General features: G+C 48.1%; 1 long non-coding RNA gene across 2 annotated transcripts in view; it reads right to left on the reverse strand.

Moving 5' to 3' along the window:
• LOC131764200 (uncharacterized) overlaps positions 1–20,003 on the reverse strand; it is a 77,304-nt gene that overhangs the window by 7,278 nt on the left and 50,023 nt on the right. Inside the window, exons 3-4 of one of the 2 annotated variants that reach the window (XR_010835113.1) lie at positions 18,825–19,102; positions 18,108–18,583 (exon numbers count right to left, since the gene is read on the reverse strand). This is a non-coding gene — a long non-coding RNA (uncharacterized lncRNA). Of the gene's footprint in view, positions 1–18,107; positions 18,584–18,824; positions 19,103–20,003 lie in introns of those variants that run through there. The other variant, XR_010835114.1, reaches the window with a different exon arrangement.

Genomic DNA, 20,003 nt, shown 5'->3' on the forward strand with positions numbered 1-20,003 from the left:
AAGTGGTGCTGCTTCTGAGATGTGATTTTTCAATAGCAGATACAGTACTTTTTGACTGGGGCTGGGAAAAAGAGAAAAAGGGAGTTGATTGTGCTTTCTTTTTTTTTTTTTTTTTTTTTTTTAAATTTTGAAACTCTTTTCTCCAAGGAGGTTTCGCCTTAGACCACATCGAGCTCCTTGGACCAGCCACGTCAGCATGACCAGTGGTCTGGGGCTGGCCTGCAGTCTTACGGCCACGCTAGACCCTGTGCCAAGGCCTGTTCCTTGGAAACAGCCTCTCTGCTCAGCCTCCAAGGCATGCCCTGCGAGGCCCTGACCTCCCCTACTCCCCACTATTCATCGTCTCCAGTCCCCTCTTCCACTTCCGCCTGGACCTCGGTGTCCCTGTCTTGCATGGAGACGTCTGAAGTGTGCGGTTCAAGCAAAGAGCCTTTTGTTCCCAGCTGAACAAGGCCCAGGGAGCCCGGCAGCGCCAGAGACAGGAGTGGACACCCTCCGTCCCTAGACGGAAGCCTCGCAGTGTGCAAGCTCCTCGCGACCAGCGCCACCTTCCCCGGGAAGGCGGCCAAAGCCTGCGGCCCCGGGTAGGAAATCCCCAGTGAGAGGCCCTTCCTGAGCGCCACAGAAAATGCTTCTTTTCATCGACTCCAGTCCCCTTCCTTTCTAGCGTGAAGGCCCAATCACACCCCGCTTCCTGGCCTTCCACACTCCGTTCACATGCCAAGTGCCCCACCCAGCGCCTGTTAGCTCCTGTACCCTCAGCTGGTCTCCCCCAGCCCCTGGAAAGCCTCCTCTTTCCCCCAGTGGGGCTGCCCGCTCTCCCTCCACCCAGCTCCCTGGGCCCTCACACCAAACTCTTCCATGCCCTGACCTAACATCTCCAAGAGGCTCCCGTCAGGTTGGACAGAAAGGATTTGTTGACTTTGCCAGATTAGCAAAAGGGGAGCAAATTCCACGGATGCCTCAGTTCCAAAGTCTCAAAGTTCAGACCTCCAGTTTGATAGCAGGAGTTGAAGTGATGGAGGCGGCCTGAGATAGCACAGAAGAATAACAGCAACAGCAATCGCTCTGGGTGGAGCAATTACCAGCTGGCAGGCAATTGTCTCTGCCCTCTCACGAACTTCTAAATTTAATCCTCACAACAACCTCGGCTACAGGTACTGCTGGTAGCCCCAACTTGCATACGAGGAAATAGAAGCCCAGAGATATTAAGTAACAGGCCCAAGGCCCCAGGCCAGTAGGAGGCAGAGCAGGGTGTGCCTGGCGATGGCACTCCTGTCCCCACCCCCCCCCTCCAGACGTGCCTTGGGGGTGGCAGGAGATTTGGATTCCAGCCTGGTTCTGTCACTCTGCAGGTGGGTGACCTCAGGCCAGCTGCACTCTTTCCCAATCAGAAAAATTAAGAGAATGAGGTGATTTCTTGGGGCACTTTCAGGTGGTAATGCTGTGATTTTTTTTTTTTCCTAATTATAAAGGTAGTCAGGTATAGCACAGGGAACTCTGCTCAGTATTATTTAACAACCTAAATGGGAAAAGAATTTGAAAAAGAATAGACACGTGTATATGTATGACTGAATCGCTTTGCTGTACACCTGAAACTAACACAACATTGTGAATCAACTATACTCCAACATAAAATAAAAAGTTAAAATAAAATAATGGTAGTCAGAAAGATCTCCAAACTTCCTGGATTGGGGGCCAACCCCAGGTAAAGGGACTGAGTATGTGGCAAAAGTGATGCTCGGTGACCCCTCAGGGCTCCATCTGCAATGTTTCCCTCTGTCCAGACCAGGCCCCAGAGTCCTGGGGTGGGTGCAAAGAGGGTTTGTCCGTCATCTAATAACTCAGAGGACACACAGACCATGCACATCAGGATGGGTAAACCCGAGCTCCTTATGAGAAAAGAGCTATCCTTTGAATGCATCCTCACTTGTACCAGGGGTGAGCAGTGCTAGTCAAAGGTGAGCTTAGAGGTTGCTCTAGGCCAAGTCTCTTGGGCAAAAGGGGAATGGTCTCTCATGCTCTGCTATGAGATGGAGTTGTAAATACCATTTCAGAAACTAGGGGCCGTGTGGCCAGAGATGTCCTACTCCCCTCCTTCCTGCCAGGAGCCCCTCAGTGACTGCCCATTGCCCACAGGGGGAAGCCCACATCCTTTGTCTTGGCTTCAAGGAGAGTCATAAGCACACTCTCACCCTCCCACCTTGGCCTCCATCTTCCCTAGAAACTCATAAGTACCACACCTGCCAATTTTGACTGAGCTGGCAGCATCATAAGAGTTAACTGTTGGGACTTCCCTGGTGGTCCAGCAGGTAAGACTCCATGCTCCCAATGCAGGGGGCCCGGGTTCGATCCCTGGTCGGGGAACTAAGATCCCACATAGCGCAACTAAGCCCATGAGCCGTAACTATTGAGCCCGCGAGCTCTAGTGCCGGTGCCCCGCAACTAGGGAAAGCCTGCACGCCTCAACGAAGACCCAGTACAGCCAAAATAAACAAATAAATAAATAAATTTTTAAAAATAAATAAAAATAGAGAGGTCTCATTTTTTTAAAAAAAGAATTAACTCTTACCGTTGGCAGCAGATTTGTAGCATCCTATTTGGTTGATTCTAAGATGCACCCTTTTTCTCATTTTAACGTCTTACTCATTTAACACAGATCATGCAATCGACGGTGTGTTGTTGTTTATCTGGCAGCACTGTTTTCTTTTGTTGGTTCATGGAATAAACGATGTAGCTTACAAATGAAGGCATCTCGGGTTTGATGAAGTATGGTAAGTAGCATTTTCCAGAGTTGAGCTCTGGAAGCTTGGTCAGAGACTGGGAAGCTGCTTGCCCATTCTCTGAATCTTTTTCCCCCAATCAGGCCTGGGTCCTGGTGTAATGGGGGTGATTTCTGGGGGCCTTTAGGGACCTCTGGTTGCAACCACGGGTGATACTTAAAATGTTTAACGACTAGACCAATCAAAACAGAAGGCTGAAAACCGCTGGCATGTCTGTGCTGGAGCTTACTTGATCCTCACCCTGGCTGTGGGACTCCTTCCTGATTTTATGGACCATTGCCTGCACTGTCACCCAGTCCCAGGGGAAAATCCCCAACTGGATTAAGCCAGGCATAGTTATCTCAGTCTCCTTTGCCTTTACTGGCTTAAGGGATGGGCATGTATATTAGTTTAGTATTGCTGCTGTAACAAATGAGCATAAAACAACACAAATTTATTATCTTCTGGTTGTGTAAGACAGAAGTCGGGTACATATCTCACTAAGCTAAAATCAAGGTGTCTGCAGGGCTGAGTTCCCTTCTGGAGTCTCCAGGGAAGAATTGGTTTCCTTGCTCTTTAGGTATTGGTAGAATTTAGTTTCTTGCAGCTCTAAGAGTGAGGTTGCTGGCTGTCAGCAGGGGGCCTCTATTAGTGTCTAGTGGCCTCTCTCCAGGTCTTACACACAGCCCCCTCACTCTCAGAACCAGTGACAAATCCCCCTCACGCGGCCATCTCCGTCACTCAGCTGGGTTTATGTGATTATGGTTTGTTTTTTTCTTTTGTTGGGTTTTTTTTTTTTTTTTTGGTCACTACACATAGTTTGCAGGATCTTAGTTTCCTGACCAGGGATTGAACCCGTGCCCCCTGCAGTGGAAGCTCTGAGTCCTAACCACTGGACCACAGGGGAAGTCCCATATGTGATTATGCTGAACTCCCCATCTCAAGAGTCTACCTTTGGGACTTCCCCGGTGGTCCAGTGGTTAAGACTCAGCACTCCCAATGAAGGGGGCCCGGGTTCAATCTCTGGTCAGGGAACTAGATCCCGTATGCTGCAACTACGAGCTCGCGTGCCGCAACCAAAGATCCCACCTGCCGCAACTAAGACCCTGTACAGCCAAATAAATAAATAAATATTTTTTAAAGCGGGGGGGACTTCCCTGGTGGCACAGTGGTTAAGAATCTGCCTGCCAATGCAGGGGACACAGGTTCGATCCCTGGTCCGGAAAGATCCCACATGCCGCGGAGCAACTAAGCTCGAGCGGCACAACTACTGAGCCTGCGCTCTAGAGCCCACGAGCCACAACTACTGAGCCCATGCACCACAACTACTGAAGCCCGTGCCTAGAGCCCGTGCTCCGCAACAAGGGAAGCCACCGCAGTGAGGAGCCCACGCACTGCAACTAGAGAAAGCCCGCACGCAGTAACGAAGACCCAACGCAGCCCCAAAAATAAATAAATAAGACGAAAAAGAAAGAGAGAGTCTACCTTTAATCTACAAAGTCCCTGTGCTCATGTAGGTAAGAAATTCACGGCCTCCAGGGGACAGGAGTGTGAGGGTCTTTCTAGGCCATTGCCTGCCTGCTACTGCGTGTGGCCCACTCTGGCCGATGAGATACAACGGGGAATCTGCCGGGGCTTGGGGAAAGATTTCGCTCCCTGATATAACGACTCTGAGGCTTGCCGCACTCTTACCTGCTTTGACTGCAGGGCTATGAGCTGTGGCAACCGTCGTGCCACACTAGGCATCAACACCAAGAATAAAAGCTGACACACAGAGAAGAGTAGTGGGAATATCAGAGCGAAAAGAGAGTGCTTGGCCTTTTGATGATAGTGTTGAGCCACCGAAACAACCTAGCTCCTCCTGGCCCCCTCTTCAGGGCCGGAGGAGGACCCTGTATTTCCAGTTACGGCTGGGGATTAGTCTCAGAGGAACAGACTGCCCCTCCTGGTTGAGAGGATTATCTGAATTACGCCTGAACTTGCTGTAGCCTTCAAACTTGGTGGCTTGGACTGCTGGCCGCCCTCCCAGTGGCTCCGTCTCCCCAGCCCTGCCCCAAGGAGTCACAGCTCTTTCCTCCCTGTTAATCCTGCATTTCCAGGGTCACGTCCTACCTGTGCTCTTCCCACTTTGATGCTTCTGGTGTATCGTAATATCCAAACATCCTAGACTGCTGGCCATTCTCTGAAGAGTCCTTCCACTTTCCTGCTTCTACGCTGTTCCTTCATCTGGTCCCTCAATTGGAAATGCTCTTTCAACACTCTCATATTTTCACCATTAAATCCTCGAGACCATCTTGTGATGCTATTATTCCCATCTGGCAAATGATTCAAAAACATTAGGTAACTTATTTAAGGGGATGTGGCCAGCAAGTGGCAGAACTGGGGTGCTGATGTAGGTCTCTCTGACTTCAATGTCCATGTCCTCTGACTCCCCCATTTGACATTTTAGAGAAGACACTGCCCAACTCAAGTCATGAAGGACTTGTCCCCTTCCATGTATTATAAGCACCCTGAGGGCAAGGAGTGAGTCATTCCTTACTGACCCCCAGAGTCAGCAGTGTGCAGTCAAGGTCAAAAACTGGCCGGGGGTCGGACGTGGGAGCCCTTATTTGTAGTGTTTCCCATGGGGTAAATACCCCATAGTGGCTGATTTCAATGTCCCAATGTGACCTTACTGAACCAGGAACTGGGAAGAGTGAACAGTGCACAGTGTTATAGGATGTTTCCACCGTACAGATATACAACAGATGTGAGTAATCTCAAGTGCACAGACAGGGACTTCCCTGGTGACACAGTGGTTAAGAATCTGTCTGCCAATGCAGAGGACATGGGTTTGAGTCCTGGTCCGGGAAGATCCCACATGCCGTGGAGCAAGTAAGCCCGTGCGCCACAACTACTGAACCTGTGTGCCACAACTACTGAACACCTCACACCTAGAGCCCGTGCTCCGCAACAAGAGAAGCCACTGCAATGAGAAGCCCACGCACCACAACGAAGAGTAGCCCCTGCTCCCTGCAACTAGAGAAAGCCCACGGCGCAGCAGCAAAGACCCAACGCAGCCAAAAAGAAATAAATTTTTAAAAATTAATAGCTTTAAATAAGAGAGCACAGATAACAGCAAAATGTAGTAAAAATCATTAGGAAGTGAATGAGTTTTGATCATTTATTACCTTTGTTTTAAATCCAGTTGCTTCTATTTTAATTTTATGTAACTTAATCTTTAACATTGTTGTGTTTAACAATCGGCTTGCAAATTTCCTGGAAACTTAACAATTAGGTTCCTAACTGGATAGAGCCAGCTCCAGTGTGCCACTGCTGGAGTCTAGTCCGAGGCTTTGCTTTTAATTGGTTCTAGAATGGTGGTGGGTATGCTAATAAAAAGAACATGCTCATCCACTAATGAGCTTCGGATAGAGCTGGTAACCAGACTTCAACATTCTTTCCCGTGTCTGAGAATGCCTTAGTTCCACCGCTCACACAGAAGGCCAAACAAATAAAAATTAGCTGAGGGTGGAGACCAAAGAACAGCCAAGGCTCCAACTAAGGTCTGTGAAAACTGATCTCTGCCCAGTGCCAGGGTGGGGCCTTGTGACTGCTTCCAGTTCAAAACAGTCCTGGCAACTCGGTTTGAGCAACTGTCCTCTCTCCGACTACACCCACAGCCAGAGCAGTACTGAAGAAAAAGCACCAGTCATCTTGTTATTCTATCACATTCCAGAAAGGACAGCCCCCCAGGAACTGGGGAGCCTAAAAAGAAGTAACAACTAGATTGCTCCTCCCAAAGGCACAAAGAAGTGCTGCACTGGGACTGTCTGAACGTTTCGTTATGGGTACAGGGCTGACATCACTGGAAACTGGAGTGGGCAGGCACAGCTTAGGGAGGGAGAGGGCCAGCTGGAGAATCAGCTGTGCTGCATTGCACTCAGCACTATCCCTGTCCCGGTTCAGGGATTGTACCATATATGGACTCAGGCTCAGGACGGCAGTCCCGCTGATTTGCATTGGGGCTCCCTGAAAATTGCATTTTGGGATTAGGTCATTGCTACCAGCAAAAGGGAAGACCCCAGTAAGGCTCGTCAGCATAAAGAAATCGGGCCAATTGTGGTCTGGCGTGGACCGAGGAGGGAAGGGGGTGCCGCCCCTTTCCAGCCAAGCAGCTCTTGGGAGCAGGCCAGAGCCTGAGCAAGCTGTGGGAGTGACTCTTGGCCACGGCGCACTCAGTAACAGTCCAGGCTCCCAGTTACTCTGGGGTCAAGATGGGTTCACCCAGGTAAGCCCCAGCTAGTGAACCCGCAACCTCAACCCTTAGGTCCAGACTGGGTCAGCCCAGGGGGACACAACTGCGCCTTGGGAGTCCAGGGAAAGGGGAAAGGAAAGGGTGGGTTGGAAGTGATTTGGGAAAGTGGCTTTTAATAAATGGCCAAAAAATTGGATCCAATTTGTAAAGATTAATTAATTTGTTTTGCTGTTTTTCAGCAATTGGATGGCTTTAACTTTTTTTTTTTTTTTTTTTAAGAACCAGTTTGAATTATTTCAGGACACTTCTCTCTCTGTGCACCCTCTTGATTTGATTCAAAAGACAAGAAGCATGAATTACTCTCTGGCAGTGAGAATGAACTGCTCCATATGCGAGATGCAGAGAAACCTCACAAACATAAGGTAGAGAGAAAGAACGCAGACACAAAGGAGGACTGTGAATCCCATTCATATCAGCTCCAAAACAGGCAAATCCATCTGTGTTGTTAGAACTTGGGATAGTGGTTCCTTTGTTGGCGTTAGTGACTGGGAGGGGCAGGAGGGCTTCGGGGTGCGAGTGATATACTCATTCTTTGTCTGGGTGCTGCTTACACAGATGTAGACACACTGAGATGTCCACTTAGGATCTATGACATGTCTGTAGGTCTGTAATATTTCATTCAAAAGTTTCATTTAAAAAAACACAAAAACCAAGACTTCCAAGATGGCCCACACTCTGTCTATGGAGTGTGTATCTCCCTAAATAAACCTTCTTTTGCTTTAAAAACACACACACACACACACACACACACACACAAACCAGAATGTAATCTTGTGAAGTAACTTGTAACAGCAAAACAGTGAATTCCTCTGTGCCAACCAAAAATAAGCCCTGAGGGTCAGTACAGCACATTGCGCAGACATTGGCTCTGGCCCCACTGCTGCTGTGCACTGGTGAAAGGGTCTTGGGGATCCAGCTCCCCACTTCTCACATCCTCCACTGCAGAACAAAGGGGTGGGATTCGATGAAATGCTCTCCCAGAGAAGACTCCTCTTCCTACCTGCTTCAGTGGAGATGGGATAGATTTAATGTTTGCTTTGCCTCTCCTGTGATCTTATAGAGGAAAGTTCTGCAGGCTGGGTGAGCCCACAGATCAGATTTCACAGTCAAACCGTACACACGCCTGTGCTCACACGCACCCGGGCACACGTGGGAGTATCGAGCCCCTCTCAGCATCCTCTCATCACCCATCATCAGCCTTGACTTTCCCATTCATCTCCATTCTCACCTCATCTCCTCCCCCTTGATCTTAGTCAGTGTATTTGTCTCCTAGGGCTGCCATACAAAGTACCACAGGCCGGATGGTTTAGAACAACAGAAAATTTTCACCTCACAGTTCTGGAGGCTAGAAGTTTAAGATCAAGGTGCAGGCAGGGCCACGCTCCCTCTGCAGCCACCGAAGGATCCTTTCTATGCCTCTCTCCTAGCCTCTGGTGGCCTCAGCGACCCTTGACTTGGGGATGATCACTCCAATCCTCCATCTCCACGTGGAGCTCTCCCGCGACCACACATGGTCGTTCCTCTGTGCATGTCTGTGCTCAAATTTTCCCTTCTTACAAGGACACCAGGTATATTGATTAGGGCTCATCCTAATCACCTCATTTTAACTTGATGACCTCTGTCAAGACTCTATTTGCGGGCTTCCCTGGTGGCGCAGTGGTTGAGAGTCCACCTACCGGTGCGGGGGACACGGGTTCGTGCCCCGGTCTGGGAAGATCCCACATGCTGCGGAGCGGCTGGGCCCGTGAGCCGTGGCCGCTGAGCCTGAGCGTCCGGAGCCTGTGCTCTGCGACGGGAGAGGCCACAACAGTGAGAGGCCCACGTACCGCAAAAAAAAAAAAAAAAAAAAAAAAGACTCTATTTGCAAATATGGTCATATTCTGAGGTACTAGGGGCTAGAACTTCAATACATATATTTTTTGAGAAGGACATAATTCAACTCGTAACATCCAGTTATTAAAAGGCTTCAGGAAAACCTCAAGTAGCCCCCAACTCTATGCCCTGCCAGGAAAGAGTAAGGATTCCAGGTGAAGACCCAACACCAAGAGGCTTGAATTAATCTCTTGTGTTTGTATCATACTTCCCACACCCAAAGCACTTCCATAATCAATATACCATTTGATTCCCCACAGTAAGAAAGGGAGAAATGCAGGCTCTGGGGCCAGACCGCCTGGGTTGGAATCTCAGCTCCATTTGTTACCAGCTGCTTGACCCTGGGCACGGGACCTCTTTGCCGTGGTCTCCTCATCTGTCAAACAGGGATGTGCTGAGAATCAAAAGAATTAACACGAGAAGCGCTTCAACAGTGCCTGGTACACAATTCGCATGGATAAGCCTTAGCTACAGCAAGATCAGAACATCAGACTGCGTCATCCCCATCTTGCAGATGAGGAAACTGAGGCACACAAGAGTGATTCTAGGCAGATCCAGAATGGAAACCCAGGCCTTGTGGGTTACAGCACAGACTCACTGGGTTATCTGGCCTGACCTGCTGTCCTTTTTAGGTAATAATAACAACAACAACGACAGCTACCTTTCACTGAGCACTCACTAATTGCCAGGCACCGTGCTAAGTGCTTTACATACAGCATCTCATTTAATCCTTATGTGAGGTCTTGTGATCCCCATTCTAGAGCTGAATCACCCAGGTAGTGATGGGGAGCCCGGATTTGAGTGCAGGCCTCTGCAACAACAGGGCCTGAGTTTCCACCCCTTTATGTACCATAACCTCTGGGAAGAAGATGACCACTGTAGTTGCTTGCTTTATAAACCAGGTGTTGCCAGGATGGATTAGGTGATATTTGTAAGCTCCCCAAAGGTCAGGAAGAAGCCATTCCTAACCGTCCTTCATCCTAAGTGTCCTATGTGCTCCCACGTAGGGATTTACAGATCTGACACCAGAGCTTAGGAAGCCAACCCTGGGAGAGGCGAGACGCCAGATGAGAGCTTTATAGCCAAGGCCAGGGCCAGGTGCCAGCGAGTTTGTCTGATGCTGCTGAACAGATAGAGGAGAGCCCGATGCCAGAACCCAGAGGCAACTGCAGTGCCCGGGCACGAAGGCTTCATGACACCTTTCAAATCTGTGACGAGAGAGAAGAATGACACTTCACTTGGGTGCAGCTAGTCCTGGGGGAGCAGGAATGCTGCTCAGATGGCCACCTGGGAACACCTTCCTGGTTGGAGATGTCAGGCAGAGACCTGATGGAAGCAGCGCCACGGGGGCTTTGCCCAGGCTGGGCTGACACACATCTCCATGCACACACATGGTTGTGTCTGGTGACGCAGACAGACACGACTGTTTGGGCTTCTGTCGTTTCTTCTTCTCCCTCTATCAGCAGCATTGCACTCAAAGTCCTTGATCCCAGTTTGCCTGATTAGGGTCGTCACAATCCCTGGGGCCTGCCGGTGCCTCCTGGGACCCCCTGGTGGATGCACCAAGGTTAAAGGAACCAGTGGAGGTCGAAAATAGGGCAGCTATGGTGGTGCAGAGGGCAAGGTGGGGTACGGTGGATTTTTTTTCCGTCAGAATTTAAAGAGCGCTGTCCTGAATCTCTCTTGCCCCCCTGGGTGAATGATTTACCGTGACAGCTCTGACCCTGGAATGGACTCTGAGGGGATGGCGAAATAAACGGTTGGCCACCTCCTTTGATTTCCATTTGGAGCACTCCTCAACTCTCCAGGGCATTGAGAAGGCAACACACTTGGAGTTTTCCCAGAAGAATGTGGGCTGTGGCCTGAGCAAAAGGTGTTTACTCCCTTGGAGGTGGGATTTTTATTGCTAGTTTCAACATCAAGGAGGTATGAACGTTATGTACAAATCCTGACAATCAATACCACCTGAGGAAGGCCAGAAAGGGGCCACACAGGTCACTGCTTCTCAAAGTTCAGAGGCACAGTTTGGAATCAGCTGGGAATCTTGTGAAAATGCAGATTCTCAAGCAGTAGGTCTGGGGTGGGGCCCGGGAGTCTGTGTTTCCGGCGTGTCCCCGAGGCTTGTCCTCTGGACTAAGAAATATTCCTGTACCGTCCCGGCATTCTCCTCCACACACACCACCCCCGCCAAAAACCTAAAATAAAACCGGGGAATTGTATTTCCTGGAAGTGTCTTACGTGACCCCAAATAACTGGGAAAGGACTGCCGTACGGTATGTAGGGTTTTAACTGTCCCCTTTGCTCTCGCCCACCAAGAATGGTCTTACACTAAAGCAGGTCAGAGGGTAGCGCAAGGAATGCAGACGATTTCATGGACAGTCTCCAGCAATCTTAAAGAAAAAGCATAAACAACAGTATAAGAACTACCAGATTTTGCTCTAAAATACATTCTTAAAGTTGGCTTGGACTGATTATATAAGCATAACAATGACTAAAAAACATGGTTAAAGGCAAATTTTATTCTTTGTGCTTTTCTGTATTTCCCAAATTTCTACAAACGAACGTATGTTGCTTTCATTTTTTTTTTTTAAAGGCTAAGCTTGAAACATTCTGGACTGTGGAAGTGCATGGGCCTTTTCCCTGGTGCTGAGAACTAAAATGGAATCTTTAACATCCAAGAGCTGATACTGTCTAGACAGGTACACTCTGCAGATAACTGAACCTTTGGGGATGGAGGGAGGACTAGGATCTTCCTGTGTTGAAGAGACCGAGCTGGCAAGGCAGGTTGGCGTTGTCACCATTTGGCATTGAAGGAGGGAGGGAGATGGCGTGTGGGGAGCGCCCGGCCTCTGCCTCCTGAGGTCATGCTGACTGCTTGTGGCCCAAGGTCTGATTTATTTTAGTTTCTATGTCTGTGAGCAAGGCCAGTTTGCATAAATGATGGTCTGGCATTTTGATCCATGTTTACAAATCAATGAGCAGACCACCAAAATCGATGAACTGTGATCGTGTGCATTTTATAGATGAGAAAAGGCAGGTTGGGGTAGGGAGGTTGGAGAGGGTAGAATTAATCACGGAAATGGAACCTTCATAACTCAGTTCCCCTTCCAAGGCATTTCCTTTCCTTCAGGGATTCCCAATCTTTGGAAGAGATAGTGCAGCGTAACTCTGGATAAACACAGTCCTCTCCTTATCAGCAGGGTGCTTTGTATAGAGTAGGTACTCATTTTTTTTAAATACCCTAATGTTTCTTTCGTAATGGTCTGAGCATAAAGCACAGAGCAATTTTAGGACATTGCCATCTTTTCCCACTGGTAGCAACAAGCTTTGCAAAGAGGTTTGCATACGCAGTCACCAATACCTATTTGTTAAATAGAATAAAAGAATATCGAAGAGACAAGATTTCGGAGGTCTGAAAAAACAAAATGGATTGCTACGAAATGGGAAAAGAGCTGGCTCTAAAATGTAGCAACGTTCTTTTATGTTTACACACATATGATGGCTTTATAGGTTTCACGCATGTAATTTCTAATGTTTGAGAAAACAAAATTATAGGAGGGCTGCCTTCTCAGGTCCCTCAACCCTCTGTTCAGGAATGAAGACTGGCCTTCTGTTACCAACTTGGCCAATCTCTCTGCTGCTTTCTTGCCAGGCCTACTCAGATTTGAATACCCTTCATCCTTCATGCTTGGGCTGCAAAGGTCAATATAAGTGACATTTGCTCTTTTGTCTCCAGTCTTCATTCCTCTGGGTCCTTTGTTGACCTAGACCCATGACCCTGCCAATCAGTTGTCCCTTATTTTCATGGCTTCCTCTAGAAAAAAAGGAAAAACTCCTTTATAGGCCAGTACAAACAACTGATAAGTTTAGGGTAGCCCAGAGAGGTTGCATTCCAGGCCAAACTGTGAGCAGACCAATTTGTCTCCTAAGGCTCTCTGTGACTATTTTTGATCCTCTGTTTTTAGTGTCAGGGTGTCTCTGGCCTCCAGAGCACATCTCTGAGGCTCTCTATTACCTCAGGGAAGGCTCCCAACCTGCAGACTCACCCTGACCCCCATACCTCTCCCCCTCTCACCATCCTATCCGAACTTACCCAACCTTGCCCCAGCCTTCAGCATCTTTGTCATAAATTGACCAAATGTACCAACAGGCCCCTTAATGGTGAGAATTAAAGACAAGTGCATTTTTGAGATGATAGACCTTCAAATCACCCAGTGTAAGCAACCCTGCCATTGGGTCCACGGGCCCCATAAAGATTGATGACAGATAAGTGAAGCTGTGGCCTATGTGATCTTCCCTCAATTGCAAAGCGCCTTCCTCTGGCCCTATGGACATCGGTGACTCACCAGGAGTGTCAGAGGACCAAATTGCTCCCTAAGTAAAGCAGATAAGAAGAAACACAAGGTGGTATTTGCTGGGGTGAATCATTGCCCTTTCAGCATGTTTGAACTACTTCTGATCCAAGGTCCCTGGATAAGCAAATTGATGTATGACCAGTTCGATTCTCCCTGCAGTGGATTCAGCACATGCCCAAAGCCTCTGTCATAATGATGTGCACTCCCTGACCGCCTTGCTGATGGTAACTGGGCTCTGCACCATACGTCCCAGGCTGGGAGAACCAGAAGACCAGATGTTGGCCCAGGTGCCCCTTTCCCCTGGCAAGAACCAGCCCCGAGTTCCCACAGTTTGCCATATCTTACCACTGTCCTACATTGAGCTCCATAATTTATTATGGAAAGCACTCTGCAGTAGAGAAAAGCAGCTGGGAAGACTCTCAGAAATCCCGCTGTGCTAGCAGCAGCAGCTAATGAGAACAGTGTTTCATTTGCTGTCAGAGGCAGCATGGGCTGGAGTTCTCAGACCCAAGTCAAGCAAATACGAACTTGAGAAGGAAACTCTTGTAGGCAGAGAAGTCTGCCACTGTTGTTACACCAGGCTGTGGTGGTATCTGGGTTGGAATTGCAAGACCCCCAGTTGAGAGTATAGGTTGGAGGCCTGGTCAGGAGCCTGAGCTATGGTGGGCCACACAGACCCTGGAACTTTCCAGGGCATCCTCCTCACCAACAGTCACCCAGATGTGACACATTCTTTCTTTTTTTTTTTTTCATTTTTAAATTAATTAATTAATGGCTGCGTTGGGTCTTTGTTGATGCGCGCGGGCTCTTCTCTAGTTGCGACGAGCAGGGGCTACTCTTTGTTGTGGTACGTGGGCTTCTCATTGCGGTGGCTTCTCTTGTTGTGGAGCACAGGCTCTAGGCATGAAGGCTTCAATAGTTGTGGCACGCAGGCTCTAGAGTGCAGGCTTAGTACTTGTGGCACACGGGCTTAGTTGCTCCGCGGCATGTGGGATCTTCCCGGACCAGTCCTTGAACCCGTGTCCCCTGCATTGGCAGGCAGATTCTTAACCATTGCACCACGAGGGAAACCCCTGACACATTCTTAGCTCACTGACAGTAATGGGTCTCTCAGTCTAACTGAGGATGTTGGACTGCGGCAACTGGAGAAATATCAATACATTACTGGTGTGTGTGTGTGTGTGTGTGTGTGGTGTGTGTGTGTGTGTGTGTGTGTGTGAGTGTGAGTGAGTGTGTTTTGGGGATGGGGCTTACCACTTACTTTCTGATCTGAGAGCAAATGTGATTGAACCGAAAAGGGCTCTAGGTAGGGCAAGTTACAGGCAAACATAGACATTACCAGTTTACTTCTTAAATATTTATCAGCCTAAGCATTTAAAAAAGTATTTATTTATTTATTTGGCTGTGCTGGATCTTAGTTGCCTCATGCGGGATCTTTTAGTTGCAGCATGTGGGATCTAGTTCCCTGACCGGGTATCACACCTGGGCCCCCTGCATCAGGAGCTCGGAGTCTCAACCACTGGACCATCAGAGAAGTCCCAAAACTTGCTTATCTGGAGAGGCCATATATAACATAATGGTGAAACTGACAGGTTTTGGCATCAGACAGATCTGAATGTGAATTCCAGCTATATTCACTGTGTAGTCTTGGGCAAGTTACTTAACTTTTCTAGGTCTCAGTTCCCTTATCAGTAAGATGGAGATGATGATAATAGTACCCTCCAAATAGAGTTATTCTGAGGACTGAATGAGCTAATGCAGTCAAAGTGGTAGAACAGTACACTATTTAATAAATGTTCAATACATGTCAGCTATAATCTTGGGAATGTGAAAGCTCATCATTTTGGGTAAAAGTCAAGTCTAATTTATGTACAATAATTGCCCCATTTGGTGTACATTTCTATGAGTTTAAACAAGCACATACAATCACGTAACCACCACCACAATCAAGATGCATCACCCCCAAAAGTTCCTCTGTGCCCCTTTGTCATCACTTCCTCTCCCACCCCTAACCCCAAGCAACCACTGATCTGTTTTCTGTCCCTATAGTTTTGCCTTTTCCTGAATGTCATATAAATGGAACCATACAGTATGTAGAAGAAAGCTCATCATTTTTAAAGGCTGACATATACTTGACATCCAATACATTTCTAAGTAGATTTAAAGATCCAAGATACAATTTTCATTCCAAATCAGATGATATGTTTCCTATTGACTTATAGAAGAGGTATGATTTTCTCAAATGCCTCCCGAGTAGTTCCTTTATGGGTAAGTGGGTCTTTCTCATACACTGTCTATCAGTCATTAAGTCTCAGCCTTGAGTCTGGGGTTGGCAAGGAGATCTCAGGTATTCAGAAAGGGGAAGTACAAGCTCCCCTTCTTACCTGAATGGATAAAGGGAGGAGGAGAGAGTCATGTGAGGCAGGAAGTGAGTCACATGGCTCTCCATCTCTCCATTTTAGGGGAAGTCTGGGCAGCTGTGGAGAGGAATGCCAAGGGCAGGGGCATTTCGTTTCTTTGTTTCAATTCATGGCTTGGACACTGGGATGAGGTTGCCTTGCAACCTCCCTGCCCCAAACCTTGGAGGTAGCCACTCCTCAGTAAGCCTGGTAGCACCACAACTATTTCAGTTCCCATGTGGCATGGAGGGGCCCCAGAAGTCCCCTCGTGGAGGGGAAGGAGAAGGAGGAGCTGAGTTAAGAGTGGCCCACTGTGACCGGGGGAGGTGACCCTAGAGCAGGGATCATGGGCTAATCCCCAGATCAGGGGCTGGACAGAGGACATGGCTTGGAGGGTTTAACATCAACAAGAGGCTGCAGAAGCCAGGCAGACAGGAATCAGCCCCAAACCCTGGCCAAGAGGCCATATGTTGAGTGCATCTCCAGTCCACTTGGCTGTATGCAAAGGTCAGCAGGGAGGGGTGATTGGGCAATGGTGGGGATCGGAGCACCAGGGGCACTTCTGGATTCTAGAACCCCTCTACCCTAGTCCCATGAGGACTCAGTCAACACATCCCTCCCCGCAATCCCATCTCAGGGAAACAAAGGTGAGGGCAACAAAATCAGGAAGCCTAAGCATTTTCCCTCAATTATTGTTTGAATTATTGCAGCAGACTAAGGTGAGTCAGTAGGCAAGAGCTTGAGAGGAAGTCAAAAGTTGTTTTCTCAGCTAACTTGAGCATAATGTGTATAAATCTCCAGCCCCGGTGCACTCCCATTACAACTTCACAGCCACTTTATCTTAATTTCTGATCTATTACCTCTTGACAGTGGACTCTAAAACTGCAGCTTTAAGAATCATGGTGTCACAACCATAGTCCAATAGTGCAACTCACTCCTCTGCAAATAATGATTTTTAAAAGTTTGTTACTCAGGGCTTCCCTGGTGGCGCAGTGGTTAAGAATCCACCTGCCAATGCCGGGGACATGGGTTCGAGCCCTGGTCCGGGAAGATCCCACATGAAGTGCAGCAACTAAGCCCGTGCCCCACAACTACTGAGCCCGCAAGCCACAACTACTGAGCCTGCGCTCTAGAGCCCGCGAGCCACAACGACTGAAGGCGGCGGACCTAGAGCCCATGTTCTACAAGAGAAGCCACCCCAATGAGAAGCCCGCGCACCGCACCACAATGAAGAATAGCCCCTGCTCGCCGCAACTAGAGAAAGCCTGCACGCCGCAACGATGACCCAATGCAGCCAAAAATAAATAAATAAAAAGTTTGTTACTCAAATAGGCAGTCTGTAACCTGTCTTTAAGTTCAGGATTTCACCATCCAGATTTCTTCAATGAGCCCTCTCCCTTTCTCTTTGGATACACACAAAGGTACATCGTGCCTTTAGATGCATTTCTGCATTTCCACAAAGCAATATGAGTTTTTCATAATGAGCAATTGAAATGGGATTTGGCTGCTAGGAGATTAAGAAAATGATTATAGGGGCTTCCCTGGTGGCGCAGTGGTTGAGAGTCCGCCTGCTGATGCAGGGGACATGGGTTCGTGCCCCAGTCCGGGAGGATCCCACATGCCGCGAAGTGGCTGGGCCCGTGAGCCATGGCCGCTGAGCCTGCGCGTCCGGAGCCTGTGCTCCGCAACGGGAGAGGCCACAGCGGTGAGAGGCCCGCGTACCACAAAGAAAAAAAAAAAAAAAAAAGGAAATGATTATAAATAACAGGAAAAACAAATGTCCTTTACTTGAGCGCAAATAAACTTCATTTAAAAAAATTTTTTTTAATTTTATTTACTTTTGGCTGCATTGGGTCTTCGTCACCGCACACGGGCTTTCTCTAGTTGTGGCGAGCAGGGCCTACTCTTCGTTGCGGTGCATGGGCTTATTGCTGTGACTTTTCTTGTTGCGGAGCACGGGCTCTAGGCGCACGGGCTTCAGTAGTTGTGGCATGTGGGCTCAGCAGTTGTGGCGCACGGGCTTAGTTGCTCCACAGAATGTGGGATCTTCCCAGACCAGGGCTCGAACCCGTGTCCCCTGCATTGGCAGGCGGATTCTTAACCACTGTGCCACCATGGAAGCCCAAGAGCAAACAAACTTTAAATGTTGCATGTTACAGTGCCATGGTGATCAAGTAATTAGTAGTTCCTATTGAAATAAGCTTAACCCAGGGAAACTCAATAGGCAATTATATTTTCCATGTGTAACTGGGCAGGAAAAAATATGAGATTTAAGAAGGTGGAAAAGGAACTTCTTTGTACATCTCTATTAAAATCAGATGTTGGAACCCAAATGCACTTTAAAGTATATCATTATTTTATTATTATTATTTATTTTTGCATCCTTTTATTACTTTGAAGCAAGGAAATCAATCTAGGGAAAAGGTGAGAGTTGGCATCTTGAAATGCATTGGGAAATTATAAACTATGAGAGCTATTGATAAAGCTGGTATTTATAGCTCCATCAAGGATTTTATATTATTTACATCTAGACTATATACACAATCAACGCCCACTAATCCATTCCAGGTAATTAGGGCTGTTTCCATTTTCAAAGTCACACAAGACTCTTCTTGCAGCCAAATATACATGAGACGGAGATGCTTTGAGAGGGTCACTTGGATCCAGATTTAAAATACAACCATTTACAATAAAGGCCTTCCAAGCCAGACTGTTCATTTTGACATAAATTGGATCCAAATTGGCATCACTGAGGATGTATTTCTGGTATTCATCTACAAACACAAATTCTCGTGAGTAATGTCAGATAGGATCTGGGCATATAAGATGTCCATTGACCTGGTGAATTTCTGATTCTGCAAACTGGAAGAGTTTTCCCCCAAATCCCACCTTCAGATTCTGTAGCCGGGAGAAACAAACAGGAAGCATTAGCAAACAAACAGGAAGCATTAGCAATCGTCTTTGACTTAGCACCTCAGTTCATTCCCCCAAGTCTGAAGTTCCCTTTTTTTTGGTGAGGTCTTCAGTTTCATACATTCATGTACTGATTTATTCATTTATTTGTCTTATTAGTTATTTACTGCTGTGTAACAAATTATGCCCCGAGACTTGGTAGACTTAAACTACACGCATTTATTACCTCTTGATTTCTGAGGGTCAAGAGTCTGGCGTGGCTTAGCTGGGTCCTCTGCTTCAGGGTCTCCCCACAAGACTGTAATCAAGGCGTCGGCCAGGGCTGGGAGTCTCCAGTCAGGAAGCATACACTTCCAAGCTCATGTGGCTGTGGGGAGGATTCAGTTCCTTGCAGGATGTTGGACTGGACCTCAGCTCCTCCTGAGGCCTCCCTCAGTTCCTTGCGACATGACCGTTTCCAACACGGCAGGTTGCTTCATCAAAGCATGTAAGCTGAGAAGGTAACTAGCAAGATGGAAGAAGTTACACTCTTTTATAACCTAATAATGGAAGTGAGATACCCTCAACATTGCCATATCATCCCATGGTTTAGAAGCAAGTTTCTCGAGGTAAGGAGAATACACAAGGCTGTGAGTACTAGCAGGTGGGGATATTTGGGGGCCATCTCAAAGGTTGCCAGTCATATGTGTTAAGAATTTGTTGAGCCCCTCTTAGCTGCATGACCCTGTGCCAGGTGCCGAGGATATAGTGACGACCACCCTTCTCTCATCACAACTCACAACCTATCTGGGGGAAAGGGAACAGACACTCAATAGATTATTGCAATTGGTGATAAACACACTAAGTTAGAAATACAGGGAATAAAAGCTCCAATCCGGTCTAGGCTGAAGGAGGTAGGATGTCAGGCAGGGACATTTCAATGGAGACTTAAAGAAGGACTGGCGGGGCTTCCCTGGTGGCGCAGTAGTTGAGAGTCTGCCTGCCGATGCTGGGAACGTGGGTTCGTGCCCTGGTTTGGGAAGATCCCACGTGCCGCGGAGCGGCTGGGCCCGTGAGCCACGGCCGCTGAGCCTGCACATCCGGAACCTGTGCTTCGCAACGGGAAAGGAAGTTTTCCAGGCAGAGGAAACAGCCTGTGCAAAGATACTGAGGCAGGAAAGAATGTGTTGCATTTGAGGGAAGAGTGGCTGGCTGGAGTGTCGAGTGAGAGAGCAGGAACAGCAAGAGAAGAAAAGTGAGGCCTTGTCTGCTGTCTTAAGGATTCTGGCCCATGGCCAGTGACCTTCTCAACGAGGCCCTTGGGAAGTGACTTGGAGACCCCTTTGGCCACTTTTCTCTTCCTGAGGTCTTCTCTCTACTGGCCTGCAATCAGTCTTGAGGCTGTGACCATGGTCAGATGCACCTG

The sequence above is a fragment of the Kogia breviceps genome, chromosome 10 (genome assembly GCF_026419965.1).
Source record: "Kogia breviceps isolate mKogBre1 chromosome 10, mKogBre1 haplotype 1, whole genome shotgun sequence".
Taxonomy (NCBI): domain Eukaryota; kingdom Metazoa; phylum Chordata; class Mammalia; order Artiodactyla; family Physeteridae; genus Kogia; species Kogia breviceps.